Source organism: Pristiophorus japonicus, chromosome X (genome assembly GCF_044704955.1).
Source record: "Pristiophorus japonicus isolate sPriJap1 chromosome X, sPriJap1.hap1, whole genome shotgun sequence".
Lineage (NCBI taxonomy): Eukaryota > Metazoa > Chordata > Chondrichthyes > Pristiophoridae > Pristiophorus > Pristiophorus japonicus.
In genome coordinates this window covers 2,768,113-2,786,785 of record NC_092010.1, presented here as the reverse complement: position 1 = coordinate 2,786,785, position 18,673 = coordinate 2,768,113, and the positions used below count along the sequence as shown (strand labels likewise).

Genomic DNA, 18,673 nt, shown 5'->3' with positions numbered 1-18,673 from the left:
GGTGATCTTATCGAAACATATAAGATTATGAGGGGGATTAACAAGGTGGATGCAGAGAGGATGTTTCCACTGATGGGGGAGACTAGAACTAGAGGGCATGAACTTAGAATAAGGGGCCGCCCATTTAAAACTGAGGCGAGGAGAAATTTCTTCTCTCAGAAAGTTGTAAATTTGTGGAATTCGCTGCCTCAGAGAGCTGTGGAAGCTGGGACATTGCATATATTTATGACAGAAATAGACAATTTCTTAAACGATAAGCGGTTAAGCAGTTATGGGGAGCGGGCGGGGAAGTGGAGCTGAGTCCATGATCAGATTAGCTATGATCTTATTGAATGGCGGACTTGGCTCGAGGGGCCATATGGCTTACTCCTGTTCCTATTTCTTATGATCTTATGTTCTTATGTTCTTATAATTCTGGGACATATTGATGTAACAGCAATATGCTAGCCCCTGTACCATAACATCGGCTGTTATAAATATTCAGAGATTTCGAGGCCGGCCGGGAGAGCACTGGAAAAGTCCAATCTGAAGGTAACAAAGACCTGGCTGAGGCTTTCAGCAGATGGTGAGCTGAGGCAGGGGGCTTATGTTCTGGAGATGGATGTTGGATCTTTGTGATGGAAAAGTAGGGGAGCCTTAGTTCAGGTTTCAATAGGAGGCCACGGTTGGGAACGATCTGGTTCAGTCTCAGACAATGGCCAGCCAGCGAAAGGGTTTCAAATCGGTGGACAGGGAAAAGAGTTTGTGGGGAAAGATGGATATGTATCCTTCAGTGTCCAGTCCGGTTTAATACTTACTTTGCTCCCTGTGCAGGTACTGCGCAGGTTGGAGATGATGAAGATATTATACAACAGGTTATTTCAAATGGGTCTAGCCCAGTATTGCTGCCTTGTTACTCCCGGTCTCTGACTGAAATCGAATGGATTGACTGAATATTTGAAACTGCCTCATGAGGCAATGAGGTAATGCATTGTTCGATTGATAACAACAACCCACAGTGCCTCTCCACGCGGTTCCCATATATACCCGAGGGCTTCAGGATGGGGAATTACTCTCTTCGGTTCACAGCGACAATGGAAAATGCCGGAAATTACGAATGTACAATGTATATTGGACAGCATGTAGAGCACATGAAAAGCCGCCTGATAGTGATTCAGCTTGAGTTATTGAAACCTTTGAATTGTATAATTATATCTGCATGATAGTCGCTGACACAAACTGTTTCACCGCTTTTTGTACCTGCACCAATGTTCTGTTAAAGTTAGGTTCCTTCAATTTTTGATCATTTGTTATGTGGAATAATGTAGAATTAAAACAGAGTTGCATTCTTGCTGAACAGGTTATATGTTCGCCTATTTACTCTTTTTGTACACTGAATGTACACACTCAGCAATTTATTGACCTTTATTTGTGTACACTATGGAAAACCGTGTTGCTGTTGCAAGTCATGGGGAGGCGATGATCGTTCCCTTGTTCAATTTTAATAGGTCTATGCCTCTGTTAAAATATTGGACAGAGTAATATCAATTAATGAGCTTCTTTCCCGTAATGTAACATGTGCTGCTTTGTGTTGAAATGTTCTCACAATTAGTGTAGCTGAGAGTGCGTTATGAATTCTATAGGCCACCTTGGAGCTTTATATATTTTGCGTCAAATACAAAGATTCTCCAGAAATCAATGTTTGTGTATCTGTTTTACTTTGTTCGTTAGATGCAGATGTTGCTGCTAAGACCTTGTTTATCACCCATGCCTAGTTATCCCAAGGGTAGTAAGATTCAACCACCTATTGTGGGAACGGAGTCAATGTAGGCCATGTCGCTCCCTGAAGGACACATGTCAATCCTCTTGGATTTCATCATATATGGAGAGCGTTCATGAATTTTGTGTCAATTTTAGGATATTTACTAATACTAATTTGCTGTTAATGTCTGTTGGAACTGCACCATCTGGAGAAAAGTTTATTTTAGATCTACTATTAAGTAATGAGAGAGCGAAGATTATTAATCTTATAGTAACGGATACTCTGGGGAAGAATGATCATAATTGCCCAGAATTTGCGGTGCTAATGGTGGCATCATAAGCATTCTAAAAGAGCCCGCATGTTCTGGGTTTCCACATGCACTGCGCATGTGTGAAAACCCAAAACCTGTGATCTGTCAAGGTCAGGATTGAAATGTTTAAAATATTTTAAAAAGTTACATTTTTATTGCTTTTGATTAATTGAAGGGAACTGTAATTCAATTTGAACATGAAAACATTATTTTTATTCCAGTTTTATAAGTCATTTAATTATTTGTGAATTCATAATATGCTTATGGAGATTTCGTTTCTAAATGAAATCCCCATAGACTATTAGGAATCCACCATTCTGTTTGGAGGACTTGCCCACATGATCCCAGGGATGTTTCTGAAATGCATGCATTCCTGCGATTCCTGGAATTTAAGCAGGCATACACCAGCAGTAACAGGACCTGATGTTGCCACAGCATGGAAGCTTGAAGGTAAGTGTGAGCATTTTTAGTGGGTTCGGGGTATAATCTGGAGTTACGCTTCTGACCACAAATATCGGGCCACAATGTTACAATTTCATGCGAAGTCTGAGAGTGATGTGATTAAATCTGAAAATTGGGTCTTATATTTAAACAAAACCAATTTCGGAGGCATGCGAGGCGACTTGGCTGAGGTGGATTAGGAAGTCAAATTAAAAGAGATGATGGTAGATTAACAAGGGCAAACATTTAAATAAATAATTCATAATTATCAACAAATATACATTCTCTTGAGGAATAACAACTCCTCTGGAAACGGACCCCTTTATTCCTATGCTCTGTTTTCAGTATTTTAACCAATCTTTAATCCATGGCTAACCAGTGACGTTAAGGATATTATTCGATTAAAAAAGTTTGACAATGTTGCCAAAAAGAATATTTAGTGGGAGGGTTTTAATAATCAATAATGGATGACCAAGGAAGTGATAAAGCAGGGGAAAATACAATATGAGAGTAAACTAGCAAGAAATATAAAACAGATAGTAAGCGCTTTTACAGGTAGGCAAAAAGGTAGTAAAGTGGGACCCTTAGAGACAGAGAAAGGGCAAATATAATACGGAGTCTGGAAATGGCTGGAAATATGAATAAATATTTTCCTGTATCTCTTCACAGTAAAAGACACAAGAAGATACTGGGAATAGTGCAAAAACCATGGGTCAAAAGAGAGCGAGAAACAAAGTAATCAATATTAATAAACAAAAAATACTGGAGAAAATAATGGGCTAAAAAGCTGGCAAATCGCCTGAACTTTATGTCTTACATACTGTTTTGAAACAGGTGGCAACTGAGGTGGTGGATGCAATGATATCAGTCTTACAAAATTAAATAGAATCTGGGAATGTCCCGTGGGACTGGAACGTAGCAAATGTAACCCCGCTGTTCAAGAGAGAAGGGAAGAGAAAAATAGGGAAATTAGACCAGTTAGCCTGATAACAGTAGTCGGGAAAATGCTAGAAACTGTTATTAAGGACGTGGTAACAGAACATTTGGAAAATTATGTTATGATGAGGTAGACTCTTTTGACGGTGTAACTAACAGGGTAGATGAGGGAGGATCAGTCGATGCAGTATATTTAGATTTTTAGAAGGCATTCGATAAGGTGCCGCACAATAGGTTGTTACACAAAATTAACGTTTACGATTTTCGGGTAATATATTAGCATGGATTGAAGATTGGTTTAAAGACAGGAAACAGAGTGCAGGAATAAAGGGGCCATTTTCATTTTGACAGGGTGTAACTTGTGGATTTCCGTGATGATCAGTGCTTGGACCTCAGCTATTTACAATCTCTATCAATGAGTTAGATGATGAGTCATAATGTAATGTATTAAAGTTTGCTGAAGATACAAATCTAGGAGGGTTAGTAAGCTGTAAGGAGAACATAAAGATGTGGCAAATGAATACATACCAGTTACGTGATTGGCAAGAAGATGTATCATGGAATATAATTTGGGGAAGTATTATGTTATCCACTTGGTAGGAACAATGAAAAAGCAGAAACAATTATAAAAGTTGAAAAACTAGTAAATATTGGGGAACAGAGGATTTTTTGTTTCTCTGTACACGAATCACAGAACGTTACTATGCAGGTACAGCAAGCAATTAGAAGGCATATGGTGTGTTCGCCTTTGTTACAATGGTTTGGAGTATAAGCATAAGAACGTTTTGCTGCAATTATTTGGGCTATGGAGAGGCCAGATCGGGAATACTTTATGCAGTTGTGTTCTCTTTACAGATGAGGTTCACTAGATTGATTCCTAAGATGACAGGGCAATCCTATGCGGAGAGAATGTATGTATGTATATTCATTGGGATTTAGAAGAATGAGAAGCGATCTCATTGAAAAGAATAAGATTATTAAAGGGGTTAATAGGATAGATCCCAAAAGACTCTTTCCCTTGCCTAGAGAGTTTGTAACTCAGTGGCATAGTCTCAGGGTTAGGAGTTAACCATTTAGGACTCAGATGAGGAGACATTTCGTCACTCAGGGGGTTGTGATTCTTTCGAATGCACTACACCAGAGGGCTCTGGATGCTCAGTCTTTAAAGATATTCAAGACGGAGATTGATAGATTCTTGGGCACAAATCAAGGGTTGTGGGGATGGGGCAGGATAGGCGAGATGATATAAACGTTATGCCAGGATCTTATTCAAGGGCGGAGCCGGCTCGAGGGGCCATATGGCCTACTCCTGCTCCTATCTTTTATATTCTATTCTTCTATAACTGCAGAGTATCCACCGAAAGGAACAGGCGGTGAAACTTTTCGCACATGTAATCCGTGTTTCCTGTTTGCTTTTTTCATTCATATACGGGTACGGTAGCACAGTGGTTATGTTACTGAGAGGCCTGGGCTAATAATGCATAGAACATCAGTTCAAATCTCACAGCGGCAGTTGGTGAATTTACATTAAGCTACCTAATGAATGTGGCATCAAAAGCTTCTATATAACATTGAACCTTGAATCTATTGGTTTGTCACAAAACCCAAACTGGATAACTAATGTCCTTTAGGTAAGGAAACTTACCGTCCTTACATGGTCTGGGCTATATGTCACTCCAGACCCACAGCAATGTGGTTGATTCTTAAATGCCCTCTGATTTGTATCAAACCGCTACAAAGAATTACAAGCACCAAACGGACTGCAGCAGTTTAAAAATGCGATTCAGCACCACTTTCTCAAAGCCAATCATTGGCAGGCTATAAAATCTGGCCTTGCCAGCGACACCTATCACCCGGCAATTAATACAAAAATTCCACGTGGAAATTACCGAGTGAAAAGGCTGAGGGATATCCAATTGGCAGTTGTTTGCATTTAGAAAACTTTACCGAGAGGAAGTGTGCGCAGGTGTTACTAATAAAGTGAGCAGAAAATGCCCAGTCAGGAAAGAGGGAATTTCTACCATTCACCAGTGCTAGTTAAAAGTCTGGGGGAGGAAATGAGTGGCAGAGAGAAATCTGAACCAGCCCTGTTTATGCTACATCTATCAATGCATTGGTGCTAACTGTCTGGAGCCAGCCTTAGGCTCATTGGTATTGTTCCGACTTCTGGGCTGGTCTCTGGCCTCTCAGTTTTGTGACACCTTTCTGGTAACATTAATATACATTAAGTGCACTTATACTTATATATACACGTGCTCTTCTACACATATCATACCCATGTAATGTTAAATATGGATAGTTAATTGGACCTTGTGCTTTTTCTCACTGAAACTGTGTTTTCACAGATCCACGCCAAAATTCAAAGGGAAACATAATTAGAGGTGCGTTACTTTGAGTGGCAGTGCGTGTCGTTGCCATGATTCTCATATGTTTACTGATCAAGAAAAAATACAAATCAGCAGGTAAATAAATTCAAAAGCTACATAGCCTACAGGTATTTCTACTCAGTACTGGCAGCACCTAATTGAAGTCCTTCATCCCAGAAACCACTCTTCCAAATCCTTTGTGGCACCTAATCCAATGCTTTTGGAAAATCCAAATAAACTGCACATCCTCGTTCCTTCTTAGCTCCCTGCTGGTTACAACCTCATGAAACACGACTAGATTTGTCAAACGTGATTTCCTTCGTCTCCCCTCTTCAACATTACACATGCATTGTCAATTTGTACCCAAGTCTGGAGAGTTTACGTTGTGGTTCTGTAAAATTAAGTAATTGGATTGTTTTTGAGTAGCAATTAATCACCAAATCAAGTAAACAAGCAGACAATCCACTGAATGTGAGTCGTGATGGCAAGATGTTATTCATATTGAGGCTCGCTCTGTTCAATTGCCCAGCTCCTAACAATAACAACACTAACTTGCATTGATATAGCGCGTTCAGGGTAGCAAAACATCCCATGGCGCTTCACAAGAGGGTTTCAAACAGAATTTCGTACTGAGCCACATAAGGAAGCATTAACACAGGTGAAAAAATCTTGGACACAAAAGTAGGTTTTAAGGAGCGCCTTAAAGGAGGGAAGAGAGGTTAAGAGGCAGAGAGGTTTAGGGAGGGAATTCCAGAGCTCTGGGTCCAGGCAGCTGAAAGCCAGGCCACCAATGGTGCAGCAATTAAAAAAGGGGATGAGCAAGATGCTAGAATTGGAGTAACACAGAGATCTTGGACGATTGTAGAGTAGGAGGAGGTATCCTTAATTGGATATTTCCACACCTTACTAAGATGCAACGTCTCTCTGGGTAATTTTAAAGTGGGCAATATTATATTACCCGGCAACTAAATGACTTAGAAACATAGGAACAGGAGAAAGTCATTCAGCCACCCAAGCCAATTCCGCCATTCAATGAAATCACGGCCGATCTGTGGCCAAACTCCATATACCCTCCTTTTACCCATATCCCTTAATACATTTGATTAACAATCAAAATCTATCAATCTCTGATTTAAAATTAATAATTGACTCAGTTCAACCGCCATTTGCAGAAGAGAGTTCCAACTGCTACCACGTGTTGCATGTAGAAATGTTTCCTTATTTCCCTCCAGAAAGGTCGGGTTCAATTTGTTAGGTTATGCCCTTGGTCCTAAATTATCCAACCAGTGGGAACAATTAATCTCTATCTACCCTCTCGGTTCCCCGTAATAACTTGAAACCTTGATAAGTTCACCCATTAACATTCCAAATTATAGGGAATAAAACCCTAGCTTGTGTAATATCTTCATGTCATTTAAATCTTGGAGTCCAGGTGTAATTACAGTAACTCTGCGCTACACTCCATCCAAGGCGAATATATTCTCTATAGGTTGTGCCGCCCAGAACTTAATGCAGTACTGCAGGTGTGGTGTAACCGGGGCGTTGTATAGCTGTAGCATGGCTTCTAAGCCTTGGTATTCTAATCCTCTATATATAAAGCCCAGCATTCCTTTGCCATTTTGATTATTTTCTCTATCTCTCCATGATATGTTAATGCTCTATATACAAGTACCCTCTAAGACCCTTAGCATCTCCACGGTTTCTAGCTTTACAGCATTCAGAAAGTACTCTGATGTACCCTTCTTAGTTCCAAAGTTAATGAACTCACACTTGACTGTATTTAAATCCATTTGCCATAGTTTTGCTCCATTTCCTTAATGTATTAATATATCTGTATGCTTTCACCTATACTGCCGTGCCATGGCTATCTTGTTGGGGATGATGACAGCCTTCCGGTGGCCCACACTGTTACGTGATCGTAGTTCTTCGATCACAATTAATGTATTCTCACAGGACACTGAACTTGTGGTTAAACCAACCTCCTGGTGAGAGTAGAAAACCGAGCCCATCGACCGGTATTCACACATACTCCAGAGAGGCTCAATCTCTATTTTGAGATAAATTAGGCAGTGCTGGAGATAAACCGCCAGTCAGTCATTATCTGTAGAGTGCAAGGGCAGAGACAGCTGCAAATTATTCAACAGAATTAATGAACTAGGCAAAATCAATATATTCTACAGCATTTTTCAGGCAGAACTGCAAACGTAAATTTGTATTTATTCAACTTTCCTACTTTATCCTTTCAGTGGGACCCTACTTCAACGTGCCTCTTGTAACGAAGAAAACTGAGCAGGTGAATCGAATTGATAATGTGTCACTGAAAGCTTCCCTTTTGAATGTCAACAGCCATATCGACAAGCTGAATTCTGTGCTTCCAATGTTTGACTAAAACTGATTCCCCAAACAGAAACGCACGATAGTATCACCGTTTCAGGCAATATATACCAACTCTTAACACAAATATCTTAAACGAGTTGACTTCTTACGTACAATACCGGACAAGTCAATAGTATAAAATGTGGTGAAGTGCTTCCCCGCTGTCATTTCAGACAGTTACATCTGGCCTATATCAATATCAATTGTTCCGATGCTTTGGAAACATTTCTCATTAATTCCTTACAGAACATGAATTAATTCCCTCTGTTATTTTCTGTCGAATGAACTACTGATTGTGTTTATTTCTCTAATTTTCAGATCATTGTACATTCGCCAAATTCTAAAAACCTCGTTCCACGTGTTTCTCGCCACTGGTCATTGTGCTTCTGTGGATGCTGATGTCTGAATGCTGCTGTACTTAACTTTATTAATTTTATATTCCAGGATGCATCTGATTTGCATTCCATTTACATGGTAAGTGTCTGCAACATTCGTACGGTTTCCATTGTACCCTCGTTTTATCTCTCAATGATTGACTGATCAGGAATGCTCAATTATTGCTTCCATCTTCTCACAGGATTTGAAGATAGAGGAACAATCGGTTTACAGCGAACTGCAGATTTAGGATTCATACACGGCTTCATTAATAGTTAGTTAATCCACCTGCACCATGTATTTATGCATGCATGTAGGTAGGTATCTAACAATTTACATGAATATATCTATCATATCTATTTTCTTCATAGTATTACTTGCTTTCATCATCTGAACATCTTATCAATGTCCAGTCAAATCAATTTATTTTACTCATATTGATCCTCTGACAGTTACACTTCTATCTCTTTTATCTTTTTCAGTTAAGTTGCTTGCATCTCTTCTGGTAATGTTAGAACGAGCACAACTCATCCACATCCCAGAGAGTATTCCATCCTGCACCTCGTCCTGCGGCTATGGAAGCTTTATATGGGCTCCCTTAATGAAGTCACGTTCTGAGGAACACTATATATATACGTATCAGCGTATGTTATCAAACTAGTAACTGTCAAATTGTGAAATTAACTTTTGCTAGAATTTGGACGTGTCATCAAATTGAGCTCATTCAAATTCTGCTGCCTTTGCCCAAATTCACATTAAGTTTTGTCAGGCCATCATCCCCGATACTCGCTATCCTACATTGGCTCCCGATCTGGCAATGACTCGAGTTTAGAATTCTCATCTGTCTTTTCCAATTCCTCCATGGCACTATCCCCCCTTATCTCTGTAACATCGTCGAACCCTCCAAGAATGCTGCGCTATCTAATTCTTGCCTCTTGTGTATCCCCAATATTCGTCGTTCACCATGGAGGGTCGTGCATTCAGCTGCTTCGAAATTAAGCTCTGGATTTCCCCTCCAAAAATCCCTCTGCGTTTCTACCTAACTCTCTACCTTTAAGAGGCTGTTGCATACCTACTTCTTTTATCAAGTCATCATATCATCTACGTGGCCCGGTGTCAAATTCTGTTTCATAATGCTCATGTGAAGCGCATTGGGACGTTTAGCTACGTTGATGATGCTATATGGGTTCAAGCTGTTGTTGTTATACCGTCGTAATTATATTAACATGTGTAGCGTTAATGTTTGTATATATTCCTACAGCAAAAATGCAGAAACTGCACGCAATAGTTGTAATGTGTTGTACATGATGCTCTGTAATAATCGATTACATATTAAACCGATATAAAGCCTCCACCCTCTAATGGTACTGCACCAGTAGGTGGCTCTGTGAGTTAATGTTCCAAAACATACTCCACTTCCTTTCTGGGCCGCCAACGGGGCAGAAGCAGAGTGAATCGGGCGCACACTTTGCACTGGGCCACATGGCACTGCCGCATAGGACGGGCTCTTCAATCAATTAAAGGGAAGGGCCCAAGCTACAAACTCAGTAGGTTCCTACCTGCACGCAGATCGTGGCACGGATCTTGCATTCAAAGTGCCAAAGGAGTGCACGGGAATATCGGAATAGTTTTTTGTCAATGGACAATAACTCGCCTTTATCTATCGCCTCGTGAGCAGCGTGTTGCACGGTTCACAACCGTTGAAGCTGTCGCTGGCATCGCCAGGGCTGATACCACGTCTAGGATCGGAGGCAAAAACGGGACGGTGAGCGTGGTAATGAAGTCGTCATCGCTATCGCAATGGCGCGGCGTGCATACGGGTTATCGTCGCTGCTGTACTGCAGCAGAATTCAGTAGATATCGTTAGGTGCTCTGGACGGTGTGAGCGAGGGGTAAATGGAGGCGCAAATGACCCGAATTTCTAGGCCGTAGACTAGTGTGAGATGTAATGGAACTATATGTGACAGCTCCCTATGGAGGCCTCAATAGTGCAGAGCACAACCAGTATCGAAGGATTTTTAATATGGTCTACCAAATATCATTCGCTAGAGGTAATAATGTCCTCCTGAAAAATGGTACAGCGCAAATGCAAAAACAAACGCGCCTGATTGTACAAATCATGGAACGCAAACGATACATACTCGAGATGTAGCTGGTCTACTGAGGACGCCTGCCAAGTAAAAAGGAAATCATCCAACTCAAAATCCTCAAAGCCCAGCCCGACTCTGACACAAATTGCCCACTGCTGACTCCTGGATACAAGAATGCCTACCTCATATTATTCAAATTGCGCGCTCTCACCCACTGTACACTGACAGCACAATCATCTCCTAAACCCTCTACCCATTGCAAACTAACTCCAGTCCATCCTACTCCCATTCCTTTGCCACTTTCACCTCCCTTCACTTTGCCATCCCCTCCACCCCTCAGTTCCTGCTCCATTCTCCTATTCCTCATGCTCCACTGCCCCTCCGCATTTCCTTCACTAGGTCGATCCGCCGCTCTGCACTTTCATGACAATTTCTAACATACTCTCCAACGTTCCTCCCTGTTCTCTCCTTTCCCTCTCACCATCTCCACGAACATGTCCCTCCTCTTTACTATCGCGCCACACCCTCCACCCGTTACCGTCCTTTGCTCTCCACTCTTATCCCCTTTCAAGTCCTACACTCACTTAATTCCCATTTTCATCCACTCTTCGACTCGACTCCCACCCTCTTTCTGCAACTCAGCCGCGCTTCTCCTCCTCTCTTTTCTCACTACCTCTCCCTTCCAGTTCATTACCCTTCTATCCCGTCTGCTGTCTCAGGTGAGCTTGTTCAAAGAAGAGCAGAGGGGTTAGCCTCTGTATACTGGGCTTGTATTTATCCCTTATTAAACTTCACTAAACAGATTAGATTGTCATTATATCTTTGCTGATTGTGGGGGCTTGCTGTGCGCAAATAGGCTGCCAAGGTTCCTGGATTTCAACGCTTCAAAATTACGTAATTTGCCATAAAGCGTTTTGTAATGTCCTGAATTTTTGATATGCGCTATTATAGATGCAAGTATTTCTTTTTTTTTAAAACCCCTCTTCTTCCATTCATTCTCTCTGCCTTCTGTACCCTATTTCTCATCACCTCCTGTCTCCAAACGTTCCCTTTCTTCTCGTCACTTCCATTCCTCTGTTTTTCTCCCGCTTTCCTCTCCAGTCTATCACTCAATTAACCTTCCTCGTCCTCCCCGTGCCCATTTAAATCCTCACCTGACAACTCATCTAGCCTCCTTTCCACTACGCTACCGCTCCCCCATAACAACGCTCTTTTAATTGATTAGTTTTTGTCTGACATCATATTGCTTGAGAGATCATTTCATTACCTGTATGAGGCACTCAGTCGTAGCGTGTACTATGCTTAATGCCCACCGCGTTGGGTGACCACCGATATGGCACTGCTGCAATATGTCGGATGATTGGATAAATTGTTTGTCCTCATGTGATTTTCGTCTTTCATCATAGCTTTGAAATGAGCGGTTAAGATATTAACGTGCTACCTTTAACACCTTTCAATGACGTTCCTTTCAATGCCGTTATATCGTAATAATTAACTAATTTCTTTACAAGGGGGTCTGAACTCATGAGCATCCCCGATTTGAATCGCCACAGCATTCAGCTGCCAAGGTCCTAAGCACTGGAATTTCCTCCATAAATCTCTCCGTCTCCCTACGGCTGGGAAATTGGATCTGTTTGCGTCAATGGCAAATAAGAACATAAGAACATAAGAAATGGGACAGGAGTAGGCCCCTCGAGCTTGCTCCACCATTTAATGAGATCATAGCTGATCTGATAATAGACTCAGCTCCACTTCCCTGCCCGCTCCACATAACCCTGTATTCCCTCATCGCTCACAAATCTGCCTATCTCCGCCTTAAATATATTCAATGATCCAGCCTCTACAGCTCTCTGTGGTAGAGAATTCCATAGATTTACAACCCTCTGAATGAAGAACTTCCTCCTCATCTCAGTTTTAAATGGGCGGCCACTCATTCTGAGACTTTGCCCCTTAGTTTTAGTTTCCCCTAAGAGTGGAAATATTCTTTCTGCATCCTCCTTATCGAGCTCCCTCATTATCTTTTATATTTCGATAAGATCACCTCTCATTCTTCTAAACTTCAATGAGTATAGGCCCAACCTACTCAACCTATCTTCATATGTCAACCCCCTCATCTCCAGAATCAACCGAGTGAACCTTCTCTGAAAAGCCTCCTATGCATGTATAACCTTCCTTAAATACGGGTACCAAAACTTTATGCAGTACTCTAGGTGTGGCCTCACCAATACCCTGTATAGTTCTAACAGGATTTCTCTGTTTTTATACTACATGCCCCTTGCATTAAAGGACAACATTCCATTTGCCTTCCTGATTATTGCTGTACCTCCATACTGACGTTATGTGTTTCACGCACAAGGACCGCCCAGATCCCTCTGTATTGCAGCACCGTACAAGTTTGGTCCATTTAAGTTATAATTTGTTTTTTTATTTTTTCTGCCAAAGTGCATGACCTCATATTTTTCCACATTATACACCATCTGTCAAATATTTGCCCACTCACTTAGCCTGTCTATATCTCTTTGCAGATTTTTTTGTGTGTCTTTCTCACAAATTGCTTTCCCACCCATCTTTATATCAGCAGCAAACGTGGCTACATTGCATTCGGTCCCTTCATCCAAGTCATTAATATAGATTGTAAATAGTTGAGGCCCCGGCATTGATCCCTGTGCACCCCACTAGTTTCTGCTTGCCAACCATAAAATGACCAATTTATCCCCACTCTCTGTTTTCTGTTAGTTAGCCAATCATCTATCCATGCTAAGATATTACCCCCAACTCCATGAATTTTGATCTTGTGCAGTAACCTTTTTGTGGCACCTTATTGAATGCCTCTGGAAATCCAAATACACACATGCACTAGTTCCCCCTTATCCACCCTACTCGGAACACCCTCAAAGAACTCCAGCAAATTTGTCAAACATGATTTCCCTTTCAGTAAACCATTCTGACTCTGATTGACCGCAATATGATTTTCCAAATGTCCTGCTATTGCTCTCTTAATACTAGACTCCAGCATTTTCCCAACGACACATGTTAGGCTAACTGGTTTATAGTTTCCTGCTTTTTTCTGCCTCCTTTTCTAAAAATGGGCGTTACATTTGCTGTATTCTAATCCGCTGGGACTGGCCCAAATTCCAAGGACTGTTGATACATTACAATCAATGCATCCAATATCTCTGCAGCCACTTCTTTTCAGACACTAGGATGTAAGCCATCAGGTCTAGAGGACTTGTCTGCCTTTAGTCCAATTATTTTAACAAGTGCTTCTTTAGTGATAGTGATTGTATTGAGTTCCTCCCTCCCTATAGCCCCTTGATTATCTATTATTGGGATGCTTTAGTGTCTTCTACCGTGAATACTGATATAAAATATTTGTTCAACGTCTCTGCCATTTCCCTGTTCCCCATTATTAATTCCCCAGTCTCATCCTCTAAGGGAACAACATTTACTTTAGCCACTCTTTTCCTTTTTATGTATCTGTAGAATTTTTTACTATCTGTTATTATATGTTGTGCTAGTTCACTTTCATAATCTATCTCCCTCTCGTTATCTTTTTTTTCGTCGTTCTTTGTTCGTTTTTTAAAACAATTCCAGTCCTCTGGCCTCCCAATAGGCTTGGCCACATTGTATGCCCTTGTTTGCAATTTGATACCATCCCTTATTTTCTTACTTTGTCACGGAAGGTTATCCCTTCTCTTATAGTCTTTCCTTCTCATTTGGATATATTTTTGTTGCGAGTTATGAAACATATCGTCAAATGTCTGCCACTGCTCATCAACCACCCCATACTTTAATCTATTTTCCCAATCCACTTTACCCAACTCTGGCTTCATAGATTTTTTAGCCTCCTTTATTTAAGATCAGGACACTGGATTGAGTTCCAACTTTCTCATCCTCCAAATGAATTTGAAATTCAACCATGTTATGGTTACTCATTCCAAGAGGATCCTTTAAAAGGAGATCGTTCATTAATCCTGTCTCATTACATAATACCAGATCGAAGATAGCCTGCTCCCGGGTTGGGTCCACAACCTCGTGTACAAGGCAACTATCGCTGATCCACTCTATGACGTCTTCCTCAAGTGTACCCTGGCCAATTTGCTTTGTCCAATCAATAGGAAGGTTAAAATCGCCCATTATTATGGCCGTTTCTTTTTTACAAGCCTCAATGATTTCTTGATTAATACTCTGCCCAACAGTGTAGTACTGTTAGGGGGCCTATAGGCTACTCCTACCAGCGACTTTCCCCTCTTATTGTTACTTATCTCCACCCAAGCTGATTCAACATCTTCTGTGCTAATATCGTTTCTCACTAATGCTCGGATCTCATCCTTTATTAACAGTGCTACCCCACCTCATTTTCCTTTCTGTCTGTCCTCATGAATTGTCAAATACCCCTGAATATGTAGTTCCCAGCCTTGGTCACCTTGCAACCATGTCTCTGTAATGGCTATCAGATCATACCCATTTGTTTATATATATGCCAGCTACTCATCTATTTTGTTACAAATGCTACATGCATTCTGTTAAAGAGCTTTAAAAAATGTTTTTACCATTTTTTCTTGCTTTAACCCCACGTTCTGATTCACCTTCATGTGTACGCATTCTGTCCCTTACTGGCACGCTCTGGTTTTCATTTCCCCCGTTACTATTGCCATCACCTTGCAAATTTGCTCGTGGCTCAGGTAGTATTCCACAAATTATTACCTTTGTGGTTCTGTTTTTTAATGTGACCCCTTGCTGCTTATAATCCCTCAGCATAAACTCTTTATTTGTCTTACCTATGTCTTTGGTACCCACGTGGAACACGACAACTGGATCTTCTCCCCACCAATCCAAGTTCCTCTCCTGCCCAGACCAGATGTCCTTAACCCTGGCAAAGGAGGGAGAGAGAAAACAGGGAATTATAGACCGGTCAGCCTGACCTCAGTAGTGGGTAAAGTGATGGAATCAATTATTAAGGATGTCATAGCAGTGCATCTGGAAAATGGTGACATGATAGGTCCAAGTCAGCATGGATTTGTGAAAGGGAAATCATGCTTGACAAATCTTCTGGAATTTTTTGAGGATGTTTCCAGTAAAGTGGACAAGGGAGAACCAGTTGATGTGGTATATTTGGACTTTCAGAAGGCTTTCGACAAGGTCCCACACAAGAGATTAATGTGCAAAGTTAAAGCACATGGGATTGGGGGTAGTGTGCTGACGTGGATTGAGAACTGGTTGTCAGACAGGAAGCAAAGAGTAGGAGTAAACGGGTACTTTTCAGAATGGCAGGCAGTGACTAGTGGAGTGCCGCAAGGTTCTGTGCTGGGGCCCCAGCTGTTTGCATTGTACATTAATGATTTAGACGAGGGGATTAAATGCAGTATCTCCAAATTTGCGGATGATACTAAGTTGGGTGGCAGTGTGAGCTGCGAGGAGGATGCTATTAGGCTGCAGAGTGACTTGGATAGGTTAGGTGAGTGGGCAAATGCATGGCAGATGAAGTATAATGTGGATAAATGTGAGGTTATCCACTTTGGTGGTAAAAACAGAGAGACAGACTATTATCTGAATGGTGACAGATTAGGAAAAGGGAAGGTGCAACGAGACCTGGGTGTCATGGTACATCAGTCATTGAAGGTTGGCATGCAGGTACAGCAGGCGGTTAAGAAAGCAAATGGCATGTTGGCCTTCATAGCGAGGGGATTTGAATACAGGGGCAGGGAGGTGTTGCTACAGTTGTACAGGGCCTTGGTGAGGCCACACCTGGAGTATTGTGTACAGTTTTGGTCTCCTAACTTGAGGAAGGACATTCTTGCTATTGAGGGAGTGCAGCGAAGGTTCACCAGACTGATTCCCGGGATGGCGGGACTGACCTATCAAGAAAGATTGGATCAATTGGGATTGTATTCACTGGAGTTCAGAAGAATGAGAGGGGACCTCATAGAAACGTTTAAAATTCTGACGGGTTTAGACAGGTTAGATGCAGAAAGAATGGTCCCAATGTTGGGGAAGTCCAGAACCAGGTGTCACAGTCTGAGGATAAGGGGTAAGCCATTTAGGACCGAGATGAGGAGAAACTTCTTCACCCAGAGAGTGGTGAACCTGTGGAATTCTCTACCACAGAAAGTAGTTGAGGCCAATTCACTAAATATATTCAAAAGGGAGTTAGATGAAGTCCTTACTACTCGGGGGATCAAGGGTTATGGCGAGAAAGCAGGAAGGGGGTACTGAAGTTTCATGTTCAGCCATGAACTCATTGAATGGCGGTGCAGGCTAGAAGGGCTGAATGGCCTGCTCCTGCACCTATTTTCTATGTTTCTATGTTTCTATGTTTCTAACACAGCCTTCGGAACTCACGCTCTCAGTTGCAGAGAACAGTAACTACCCGCTAATGATACTGTCCCCTACTATTACCACATTTACTTTTACTCCTCCCACTTGAATGGCCCCCTGCTCCACGGCGCTGTGGTCAGTTTGCTCATGCTCGCTGCAGTCCCTGCTCTCGTCTACACAGGGAGCAAGAGCCTAGAACCTGTTGGACAAGAACAAGGGCTGAGGCTCCTCGATCGCTCCATCCTAAGTCCCCAAACCTTCCTCCCTTGTCACCCATCATGTCCCTGACCACGGATCGAATTTGAATGAATTAATCTAATTGGTATGACAAGCTCCTGGATCACGGCATCCAAGTAATCCTCCCCCTCCCGGATATGTCGTAGTGTCTGCAGCTCGGATTCCAGCTCATGAACATGAAGCCGAAGTTCCTTGAGCTGCAAACACTTGCCACAAATGTGGTCACCGTGGACCTCAATGCTGTCTACCAGCTCCCACATGTTGCAACATTGAGACATTGCCTGCCCTGCCATCTATAATGTATTTAATTAATTAGATTTAGTTTTTTGTTATTAATCCCGGCCTCTAATTTAAGGCCTTTAATTTAATGCAATAAAAGGGAGAGAAAAATTCAACAACCAATCACTTCCCCGTCCTCCTGTGACGTCGAATGCAGTCACTCTGTTCGTCTTTGTCGCCCTTTCTTACCTGCTCACGCTGGTCCCTGCGGAGGCTGACTGCTCGTCCTCCTCCTCTGTTCCCATCCAGGTCGGGTCGAGACTGCCGCTTAACTTCTTCTAATATTCCACTAAACCGTCATCCTACAATCTCTTCCGATTTACAAACTGTATACGGTGTATGCACGCACCTCCTATTTTAATCCCGTGCCCTCACCTCAACCCTACATTTTCTGCCTTCCTCATTTCAGCCAGCCAAGAAATCAAGCCTGCCTTGCCAGTATTTGACCAAACAGAGGCAGGTGGTTTAAAGAAGAAGAAGAAAGACAATCACTCTATTTCACACTGCCAGCCACCACCTCCTCGGGGTTGTCGTCAATGGCCATCCAGACTCTCCTATATTGAAAGTGAGCAGCCTTCAACCAGCCATGCTTCAGAATTGCATAAGAGCACTACTATAGGCAAATGCACAAACAAGCCATTCACGAAGGAAATGCACAAGGGTGGTTTGTTGATTTCTTGACCCCATATTTGATGCATGGATAAAATTGGATTGAAAAGTTTGCTTTGTGGTGACTTTTATCTCAGAATGTTGGCCAAGTCGATTGTGTGACAGTCTGTAACAGAGGGAAGGTAACGAGTGGGAAAAAGATACAACGGGCAAGTGGGGTACTGTTCACTGGTACGAGAGGCAGATGATTCGATCCCGGACTTCCCGGCCAGAAAGGAGCTTCCTGGATTGCCTCCTTACCTATCCTTCATACTCACCAGCGACCACCTTTGCTGCTTCTTCCTCCATCTCCTCGTCATCTTCCTCCACCTCCCCCTTCCTCGACGAGCACTTTGTTCCCTTTGATGCAACTAAAGAGCCAACGAGTGGGACCACGTGATGTTCTCAGAGGTCTTCCTTTAAGAGTCAAAGCATTGCAAAAGTCTGGCAACATTCCTTGAACTTCCTTCGCACTTCAACTACTTTTTAATTGCTGTTGGGAAAGAGTTAAACTAATACGGAAGGGGGATGGGAACCTATGCATGGAGACAGGGGG

At 42.1% G+C, this 18,673-nt stretch overlaps 1 long non-coding RNA gene across 1 annotated transcript; it reads left to right on the top strand.

Moving 5' to 3' along the window:
• The first annotated feature begins 5,772 nt into the window (after positions 1-5,772).
• LOC139240899 (uncharacterized) lies at positions 5,773-8,781 on the top strand. The gene is made up of 4 exons (XR_011588755.1): positions 5,773-5,809; positions 8,041-8,087; positions 8,615-8,644; positions 8,748-8,781. It is a non-coding gene; the product is annotated as an uncharacterized lncRNA (long non-coding RNA).
• Positions 8,782-18,673: the final 9,892 nt, after the last annotated feature.